Genomic DNA, 11,550 nt, shown 5'->3' with positions numbered 1-11,550 from the left:
TATTTATTTAATTGAAGAAGGGGGGATGAAGTGTGTGCATCTTCTCTCCCCTCTATTAATGTATGTAACTAATAAAATAATGCATTTAATTATGGCATTTCATACATGTATATCAGAGGGTTTGATCATAACCCCCCCCCCATTACCTCCTTTTGTCCCCCTTACAGGAACAAGGCTCTTTTTCCCTTCTACTTTTGTGTCTTTTTTTTAAATTAGATTTTGCATATGAGAGAAAATGTGAATATTTCTCTTATTTTGCTTAACAAAATGACCTCCAGGTTAATTTTTCTCTAAATGACACAGTTTTGTTCCTTATGTGAGCGTCAAACTGTTGATCTGTTCCAAATGCTGACTCCATGAAAAATGCCACCATAAGCGTGAGTTCAGGCATATATATATCTTGAGCATATACCCAGAAACGGTATGGGAGGGTCATATGGAAGGGTCATATGGTAGTTGATTTGTGGTTTCTTGAGTTTCATTTTCATAGCAAGTATAGAAAATTGGGCAGAAAGCACAGGGAGTCCCCAGGCTCTTCCACCAAGCTTCTGTTAACAGTTTGCATTAGTGTGGCTCATGGACCATATGAACGAACAAATAATTTCATTAACTAAAGTTCAGAGTTCACGTTAGTCTACTTTTGTCTGAAAAGATAGTTTTACCAAAAGCATATTATGTTTCAATCATTACTGCTTCATGCAGAATAGATTTTTCAGTCGCCCCAAGTCCCTGCGTGTCAACTACTCCCCCCGCCGCACCTGCTGGTCTTTCGCAGACTGATAGTGTTGCCTTTTCCAGAAAGCTAAGAGTTGGAACACACAGTATGTAATAGCCTTTCGAGACTGACTCCTGATTGTGTATTCCTCTCACGCCTTTTCATGGCTCCATAGCACAGTGTGTAGATTTGCCTGGGCATACCACAGTCCAGCACACCCACTCGTCTCTTGATGGATCTTGGGTGCTTTCAATTCTTGGAAGTGTAGGAGGAAACATTCTGTGGAAGCTGTCGTTTTCCAAAGTCTTGTTACCATTTTGTATCCCATCAGCAATATGTAATAGGTCCTCTTTCTCTCATCATTGTCATCATTTAGTATGCCTGAAGGTCTTCTGAGTGTTAGTCATTGGAATGTGTGTGTGTGGTATCACTGCTTTGAATTCATAATTCACGGAAGATGCTGATCATCTCATTTGCTAATATGTTGGTGAGGTTTTATTTGGGAAACTTTATCCATTTTTAAAAATGTTATTTTATGTGAGTATTTTGCCTGCCTGCTTGCATGTATGTGTACCACATATGTGCCTATTGTCCATGGAGACCAGGAGAGGGAGGGCATCAGATCTGGAGCTAGAGTTAAAGATGCCGGGAGCCATTGTGTGGGCCATGGGAATCAAACCCAGGTCCTCTGCAAGAGCAGCTGGTGGTTTTAACTGCAGAGCCCTGATTTTATCTATTTTTAAAACTGAGTTATTAAGGATTCTTTGTGTGTATTTTGGATATAGTTCCATTATTGGGCATGTTTTGTATTTTTTCCCTCACTTGGTGGCTTTATTCTCTTGTTAACCTTCTTTCTTCAAATTTTAAGTATTTTGTTTTAAAATGGGTGGGGTTTTTTGTTTGTTTTGTTTTGTTTGTTTGTTTTTTTCAAGACAGGGTTTCTCAGTGAAACAGTCCTGGCTAACCTGGAACTTACTCTGTAGACCAGGCTGGCCTCAAACTCACAAGATCTTCCTGCCTCTGCCTCCCGAGTGCTGGGATTAAAGGCATGCACCACCACCACCCAGCTAAAATGAGTGTTTTGTAGGAATACACAATATAGATGGCAAAGTTAAAAAATTAAATACTTTTTTTTACTTTATTATTAAAAAAAAAACTTTGGAAATAAAAACATTACTAACCTTTTTTACAGAGCTTTTTCTTTCAGATAATGCTTTTGTTGTATCAAAAAAAAAAAAAAAAAAAGTCAAATCCAGAGTCATCTAGATTTTCTCCTCCTGTCCTCTAGTTTATAGGTTTATGTTTTACATTTAAATCAACATTGGCAGTTGATAGATAGTTGTTGCCAAATGCAGAGTTCTAGGCTAGGGTGGTTTCTTTTCAACATGAAATATCTCATTGCACTTCCCTTGCATAAATAGTTGTGCAAAGAGTCCCTATGAATTCTCTTTGAAGTGCAGGTAATAGGAGCTCACCTTGAACTTTCACAATCTCTTGGGTTTCCTGCACTCTGAATACAATTTATTGAGGTGTAGGCTTTCACAGCCGAGCTTCCTCATGTGTGCTCCTGTCATAGTTAGGGTTTCTGCAGGTGTGAAGAGACACCATGACCATGGCAACTTTTTATTTTTTATTTTTTTTTTAAATTGTGTGTGTGTAGCCCTGGTGACTGTCCTGGAACTAGCTCTGTAGACTAGGCTGGCCTCAAACTCAGAACAATCTGCCTGCCTTTGCCTCTGAGTGCTGAGATTAAAGGCACCACTGCCTGGCCATGGCAACTCTTAACAAAGGAAAACATTTATTTGGAGCTTCCTTCCAGTTTCAGAGATTTAGCCCATTATCATCATGGTGGGACATGGTGACATGGAGACAGACATGGTGCTGGAGAAGGAGCTGAGAGTTCTATATCTGGATCTGCAGACAGCAAGAAGTGACAGTGACCCATTGGCCATGCTTTAGCATTTGAGACCTCAAAATGCACCTCCTAGTGACACACTTCCTCCAGCAAAGCCATGCCTACTCCAACAAGGCCACACCTCCTAATACCACTCCTTATGGGCCTATGGGGGCCATTTTTATTCAAACCACTATAACTCTTGTGTCTTCTCAGAACTTTCCAGTCCACTGCTGTCATTTAGGCAGGGTTTTGTGTGTAGCCCTGTCTTGTCAAACTCACCATTTAGTTCAGGTTGGCCTTGAGCCCCAAGCTCCTGATCCTCTTGCTCAGTAATGACCCCCCCTCTCCACTGCTGGAAATTATAGTCATGTGCCAGCACATATTTCTTCTTCTCTTTTATTCTTGAAGGTCATTCTCATTGTGCCCGTGGTCTCAACTCTCTCACAGTTCTTAGATACTCTGTTCCAGTTTTGCATTATTTTTTTCTCTTTGCATTTCCACTTGGGAAGTTTCTATTGGTGTATTTTCAAGGTTGGCAAGTTTGTTTAATTCCCCCATCTGTATTCAATCTACTGCATTTTTCTTTGGATGGTGCTGGGAATTGAACCCTGGCCTCAGACATGCTAGGCAAGTGCTCTACCACTGAGCTCTTTTTCTCAGCTTAGGTTTCAGTCTGCTAGTGAACCCACCTAAGGGGTCTTCATCTCTCTTACATGGCTTTTGGTTTCCAGCATTTCCTCTTGTCTCCTTAGGATTCCAGTCTGTGTACTTGGCTCTTTCTTGTACAATGTCCATAGTTTTGCCCAGACTCTCAACATAGTAACTAGTTATTTAAAATCTGTAGTGTGAACCTTCCCAAATCCTTGCCATATAGGGCCTGATTCTATCGCTGCTTTTGTATCTTCAGATGCTTTGCCTTTTAGCATGTGCTATTGGAAGAGAGACACGGTGTGCTGGCTAAAGGAACTGGGATAGAGAACAGTAGGAGCAGGCCTAATGCTCCTCTGGCTTGGCCATTGTGTTTTTAGCTTATTGTGGCTGTTAAGTCTTGAGACTTCATTAAGAAATTATTATTTATGTTTATGGACATGTGTTTGTGGCCAAGGAGTTCAGAGTGCTGTCAGCCCCCTGAAGCTGGAGTTCCAGGCAGTTGTGAGCTGCCTGATGTGGGTGCTGGGAATTGAACCCAGGTCCTCTGTAAGAACAATATGTGCTCTTAACCACTGAGCCATTTTTTTTCCAGCCACTTCATTTTTTTTTTTTTTAAGCACCTTTGCTTTCCCTAGGAATTCCTTAAATTACACCTGGGAATTACTTCAGCTGTAGCACTTTATGGTCATATAGTAGCACTGTTGGTGACAGAGGTGACTATTGGATAGAGTGTCCTGAGAAGGTCCTAGGTCTTAAGAAGCATGTGGCCCTGAGCTATGGCCTCCAACAAGTGCTCCCCATTCTGTTTTCCCTCTTAGTTAAGGTTCTAGGATAGAAGGGGCTAGAATAGGTTGTGTTCCCTATAAGGTCAACTCTGATAGAGCAGAATGCTGAGGCAGCCACTGTCCCCCGGCCACCCGCTCCCGCTGGGCACATGAAGAGATGGATTCTGGAAGTAGATGTCATTAAAGTGTGTGTGTGTGTGTGTGTGTGTGTGTGTGTGTGTGTGTGTGTGTGTGTAGGGGGCTAGGACTGAGCAGCTAGCTTGACCTCTCAGGTCAGCCCACATCCCGCTTCCAGTAGTTTGCCCATTACTTGTTGCCTTTCTTGATCCTAGCTCCCGTGACATACACTCACAGTAAGTAATATCTGTATTCACCTGTCTGTGACCTTTTGGGGGTGTGTGGTCCAGTGAGATCAGTTCTCTGATGGATCTACAAAGAGCTGTTGGTTTTCAGTTTGCTTCTCTTGTTCTTTGTAAGAATGAAGTGACGGGCTGGAGAGATGGCTCAGTGGTTAAGAGCACTGACTGCTCTTGCAGAGGACCTGGGTTCAGTTCTCAGCATCAACATGGTGGCTGCTCACAATTGTCTGTAACTCTAGTTCTAGGGTATCTGATGTCCTCTTCTGGCCTTTTATGTGGGCACTGTACACTTGTGATGTACTTACATACACACAGGCAAAATGCTCATACACATAAAAATAAATCTTAACAAAATGAGTGACAACTTTTAAGGTCTTCACATTTCAGAATGAAGCCTAAAAGTCTAGATACATCTTTTTTCTTTGCCTAGCATGTGATTTTTATATATTTTTGATGTGTGTCTTATGTGGCATATGTAAATGAATGTGTGTCTTAGGGTTACCATTGCTGTGATGAAACACTGTGACCAAAGCAACTTGGAGAGGAAAGGGTTGATTTGATTTATGCTTCCACATCACTGTTCATCATCAAAGGAAGTCAGGACAGGAACTCAAGCAGGGCAGGAACCTGGAGGCAGGAGCTGATGCAGAAGTCATGGAGGGGCACTGCTTACTAGCTTGCTCCTCATGGCTTGCTCAGCCTGCTTTCTTATAGAACCCAGGACCACCAGCCCAGGGATGGCATCACTCATAATGGACTGGTCCCTTCCCCATTAATTTAAAAAAAATGCCTTACAGGGTTGCCTATAACATGATTTTTTGTTTTTGTTTTTGAGATAGGGTTTCTCTGTGTAGCCTTAGGTGTCTTAGAACTAACTCTGGAGACCAAGTTGGCCTCACCTGCCTCTGCCTCTCAAGTGCTGGGATTAAAGGCACACACTCCACCGCCCGGCCTCCTACAACACGATCTTATGGAGGCCTTTTCTTAATTGAGATTCTCTCCTCTCAGATGATTATAGCTGTGCCAAGCTGACATCAAACTAGCAGCACAGAGAGGTCAAGTCCACTTGCCTGTGTGGGTCTGTGCAGGCCAGAGATCAATGTTGGGTGTTTTCCTCTTTGTTCTCCATCTTTTTTGTTTATTATTTAAAATTTTTTTTTGTTTTATATGCATAGGTGTTTTGCCTGTATGTATGTCTGTGCACCATGTGCATGCAGTACCTGAGGAAGCCAGAAGACCATATCAGATCTCCTGGAACTGGAGTTATAGGTGGCTGTGAGCCCTTCTGTGCCTGCTGGGATTTGAACCTGGAAGAGAAGCCAGTGCTCTTAACCACTGAGACATCTCTCCAATACATTTTCAGATATGGCTATGGTCTCATGTGATCTGAGACAATCTATTGGTCTCACATTTCCTCCATAGCCAGTGGCTGCTTTGTTTAGTTAATTCCATGGTAGCCACTGTGCTTTACATAATAGTGACTGTGGTGGGTCTTTGTTTCATGGAACCCCATGAAGGTGGTACCACTTTACAATCACACTCTAAACAGTGGGCACAGCTTGACTGAGTTGAACAGCTTGTCCAAGGTTGCATGGCTTCTGAGGAGCTGAGTTGGGCTTCAGTTGCTTCTAACCTGTGATGCTGCTCCTGCTACTGCAGTAAACAGGGAGCCTGAGCTTTGTGTGATTTCAGCATGCTTGGAGCATGCTATTCCAGGTTCTTCAAGCATTGAGCTCAGCAGCCACTTGAGAGGTCTCCATTGACTTTGCTTCACTTGGTGGGAATGGATAAAACGTGGTGATAGTGTTTGGGGTTGGGATATGGAGAAGCTGGGCTTTCAAAATGATTAAATGTTAAAGTTTCTAAATTTCTCTTTCCTTGGAGTTTATTTATAGGAATGCTTTTGCTCCCATCCATCCATCCATCCATCCATCCATCCATCCATCCATCCCCCATCCATGTTTTCTCCTCCTTAGTCATTCACAATTCTAGGGTGAGGGCTGGGATGTAGTTAGTTGGTAGAATTCTGGCCTAGTATTCACAAAGCTCTGGGCTAGATGCCCAGCAGCATATAAAGCTGATACCACTGGTTGTGGTGGCGCATGCCGGTAGGATTTGCTGAAGGAGGCGGAGGCAGGAGGATCATGAGTTTGAGGCCAGCCTGGGCTACACATTTAGCCGGGCGGTGGTGTCGCACGCCTGTAATCCCAGCACTTGGGAGGCAGAGCCAGGTGGATCTCTGTGAGTTCAAGGCCAGCCTGGGCTACCAAGTGAGTTCCAGGAAAGGTGCAAAGCTACATAGAGAAACCCTGTCTAGAAAAACAAAACAAAACAAAACAAAACAAAACAAAACAAAACAAAACAAAACAAAAAGCTGATACCTATAATCACAAAATTCAGGAGGTGGAGGCAGGAGGATGAGAAGTTCAAGATCATCCTAAGGCTAGATTGTTGTGGGAATTCTGGTATCTGTCATTACTAGATAGTAAGTTTGAGATCAGCCTGGACTATTATAGATAGCCCACCTCTGTAGACGAGGCTGGCCTCAAAGTTTTTTTTTTTTTTCTTTTGTATCTTGCATACACATTTAATTTCAGCACTTGGGAGAGGCAGATGGATATCTGTGAGTTAGAAGCCAGCCTGGTCTACACAGTGAATTCCAGGACAGCCAGGGCTATATAATGAGACCCTGTCTTGGAGAGAGAAAGAGAGGGGGGAGAGGGAGGAAGAGAGAAGGGAGGGAGGGAGGGAAACTATCTTAAAACTAACCAAACTAAATTGCATGGTGGCAGACTACTTATATTCTAGGTTGTAGGAATTTGCATTTTGAGTGGGAATGAGGTTGAACAAGAAAGCTTGAAGGTGGATACTGCATTAAAATGTATGAGGCAAACATCAGCACTAAACTGGAACCTCCCCTGTGTGACGGGTAGGCATAAGTGCAAGCAGGAGCTGGTCTCTGTGACCGAGAGTCAGTTAAGATCTCAGAGGAGGTGGCTTTTTGGCAAAGTGATACTGGGATATTCCTAGAGGTGTCAAGCTTGAGGGGTGAAAGTCTCACAGCTGAGGGGACAGGCTTATGGCGTCCAGGACAGCACCTCCACCACGGTGGCTGACTGTATGGAGACCCAGCAACCACAGAGACAGTTTCTCATTAGTTCACTGTGCTTCAAAGCCAGAAGCAAACATTTCAAGGAACGAAGTAGGTATTTCCCGTGTTTCTCAGTTGACGGCTTCCGTTGGTAGTCCCTCCCTGCATCAGGCCGTCTCCGCTGGCGGAAGTGTTGACTACTGCTACTCCCGACGTGTGTGACCATGTGCAATGGCTCACATCTGGAGGTCAGAGTAAACCATGTGGAGATGTTTCTCTCCTTTCACCTTTACATGGATCCCAGGGATTGAACGCAGGTCATCAGGCTTGCCTAGGAAGCACCTACAGTCCCTGGCTATCTCACCATCACAGCGGAAGTATTTCTGAGGTGCAAACCTGTTCTTCATGCCTGCTGCTTCTGCAACACCCATTCTGATGGATTGTCAAGGCTCCACAGGAAAGGGGGAGATGATGTCCACTATCCAACAGTCTACTGGGTGTGGAATAAGAATGGCAATTTCACAGGAAACCACAAGATGGAGACATTTCACAACTTATGTTTGAAGACTTTGCAGCAGGGATTTCGTTCTTCTGGCCTCTTAGCTCTTGTTCTAAAATTGGTTCAAGTTTTCCTTGGAGTTAGCAGTGTGATTGGAGCCCAGTGATGAGGCTCTGCGGTGGCTCGCCACCAGGAGATCCTTGTCTTGTGAATCCAGGAAGGAGAGATGAAAGAGCAAGCGCCCCAGGGCTAGTGAGAACATGAGAGTTAGTGTTCACAGTGCCCCTACCCCCAACCCCCGCCTTCCATCCCAAACCTTGCACAGTGGAGAAGATATTTATTTTGCTATTCTGCTATGAATAGGACTGATCAAGACAGGCACATAGTTGTAGGGTTTCTGTTAATACAGTGTGAGGAATGTGTGTGTGTGTATGTGTGTGTGTGTGTGTGTGTGTGTGTGTGTGTGTGTGTGTGTTGGGGAGGGCAGAGCTGGTATGAAGGTAGGGTGGGAGAACATTCCAAGTGGACAGAGGTTGTGATCCTGTACTGAAAACCTGAGACCTCGTCGGGCCTCTGCTTGGTTTTGCTCTTTGCCCCCAGGGCTGATTTTAATGGGAACAATTTCACACAAATACCCTTGTCCTTGGGCCACATCAGCACTTCGCTCACTGTCTTTATTGCCGGGTGAAGAAGAGAGGTCTCAAAGCATCTGATTGCAAAGGGCAGCAGCCACTCCTTCAAGTCAGCGTCATTTGTTCAAGGGAACAGCTCTGCAAACCCTGCAGGGCCTGAAGTAGGTCAGGCTGGAGGAAGCAGCCTGGTGTCTGTGAGAGCAGTATGCAGAAGGCTCTGAAAGGAACCTTCCTCCAACTGCCTGGTTCTCTGACCCTTAAGGGCTTTTGGTTGTCCCCTCACCCCGCATCAATTATGAGCCATGTCTCATTCACTCACTCACGCACCCACTCACTCACTTACTCACACACTCACTCATGCACTCTCTCTCTCTCTCTCTCTCACACACATACACACACCTCACTCACACACACTCACTCATGCACTCACTCACACACACCTCACACACACTCACTCACACACACTCATGTACTCTCACTCACACACACACACACCTCACTCACACACTCACTCATGTACTCTCACTCACACACACACACCTCACTCACACACTCACTCATGCACTCTCACTCACACACACACACCTCACTCACACACTCACTCACACACACTCACTCACACACACTCACTCACACACACTCATGTACTCTCACTCACACACACACACCTCACTCACACACACATACACCTCACTCACACACTCACTCATGCACTCTCTCACACACACACACACACACACACCTCACTCACACACTCACTCATGCACTCTCTCACACACACACACACACACACACACCTCACTCACACACTCACTCATGCACTCTTACTCACACACTCTCTCACACTCATGCACTCACTCACATACTGAAAGCTGGCCTTTCCAGACTCCATCCTAGATGCTGGAGCCTCAGGAGAGGACCTCTCAGGATGCTTGGTACATGCTGGGGGCATGTGAATCCTTTGAGACATATCTACTAGGCGGTGACTTCCTCTCTTCTCTGAACCGCAGTTTTTTCATATCTAAAACAGGAATAATTTTGTACCTAACTCTATCACTAAGCGCACTAGATTACAGTGAGGGCGAAGAAAACAGATTGTGTACACAGTGTACACAGTCAGCATGGGGCCTGGCTATGAGAAACAGCTTTGTCCTTTGAGCAGGTGGTGAAGGCAAATTGTGGTAGCTAAGAGTGTGAACTGCTACTGTACCCTGCTTTAGTCATGGCACTGGTGCCCTAAACCCAGTGAACCTAATAGATGTCCTTCCCTATGGTGTCCAAGACTGATTTGTGAGATGACAGTATGACAAATTGTTTAAGGGGACAGGCCCTCAAGCAGCCTGGTCAAGGTTAAGTCCCAGCCGGACAGCTTCTGGCTGCAAGCTTTAAGCCGGTTACTTAGAGTATTTGTGTTTTAATGTCCAACCTGTAAAATAACAGCAGCTTTCTGAACACAGTGGTTCTGAGTCAGTGCAAAGCACTTAGAATAGGCCCTCATGGACTTCAGCATTCACCATGATGCTGCGGTCATTGCTACTGTTGTCCCAGCCAACTTGTTGAAGTTCTCCGATGATAAACTTAAAGGGTGTACAGCTCCGAGACCAGTGATCTCACATCCCTGGAGGCTGTTTCTCCAACACAGTAGGAGAATGCGGTGAGAACAGGGTGGGTGGGGGAGAAGAGGTAGGTAGTGGTCTGGGTGGGATTATAGTGGTAAGATTGTGGTGGGGATGAAGGTGAGGTAGTGGGATGAGGTGAGGTGATGGGATGAAGGTGAGGTGGTGGGATGAAGGTGAGGTGGTGGATGAAGGTGGTGATGGTAGGTGAAGGTGAGGTGATGGGATGAAGGTGAGGTGATGGGATGAGGTGAGGTGATGGGATGAAGTGTACAGAGGATGAAATGTTGGTACAGGTGGGGTACTAGAATAACTCCAGGGTTGGATTCACTTCACTCACTCTCTCAGAGGGTTCAATTCATGGACATTTGGCTCTGTGATGCTGGGTGCCTGGTGAGACAACATTTCATGGTGGTAGGAGTGTGTGGAGGAGGCTGTTCCTTTAGCACCTTGGTTTCCCAGAACCTTCCCAAACAGCACAGTCAGCTAAGGATCAAGCACTTAACACATGAGCCTTTTGGGTGTGGGAACATGAGAGGTGAAGGAGGTGGTGTGTGGCTGTTGTCTGTGATGATGGTGGACTTGATGTGGTCAATGGGATGCCAGTAGGGTATCAGTGGAGGAGGGACTGGGATGTGGAGGAGGATGGGGTAGCTGTTGCTGGAGCTGTGGGGAGGCTGTGTGAGATGGGGCACTGGCAGTGTGGTGAGGCAAGATGGCCCTTCTCTCTGTTCTGGGGGGGGCATCCTTACTGACCAGAACCACAGGTCACCTTCAGGAGCTGAAGTGACCCAGCTCCCCAGGATCTCAGATGTCTTCCTAGAGGCCCTGGTGTGTTGACAGCTGTACCAGTTTCTGATCATTGCCTAGAAACTTCTCTCATTCACTTATGGACATGCCTGAACTAAAGTAATTGATCCATCAATCAATCAACTTTCATTTTCTGTTTTTATGTGTATGTGTGTGTATTCATGTTTGCAGGTGAGTGTGTGCACCCCACAGTGTGTGTGTGTGTGTGTGTGTGCATATGAAGACACAAAGCTGATGTCAGGACTTATCCTTCATCTCTCTTCCACCTTACTCATTGAAGCAGGGTTTTCAATCAAACTCAGAGCTCACTGATATGGCTAATCTCACTAGCCAGCTCGCTCTGGGAATCCCCTGACTCCCCCTAATGAAGGTAGAATTATAGGCAGCCCACCACACCCAATTCACATTGATGTGGATTTTGGGGGATCCAAACTCCAGTACTCATGACCGTGTGGAAAACCTTAGCCACTGAGCTATCTCTGCAGTCCTGGCACA

Source organism: Onychomys torridus, chromosome 7 (assembly GCF_903995425.1).
Source record: "Onychomys torridus chromosome 7, mOncTor1.1, whole genome shotgun sequence".
NCBI lineage: Eukaryota > Metazoa > Chordata > Mammalia > Rodentia > Cricetidae > Onychomys > Onychomys torridus.
This window is presented reverse-complemented; position numbering follows the sequence as displayed.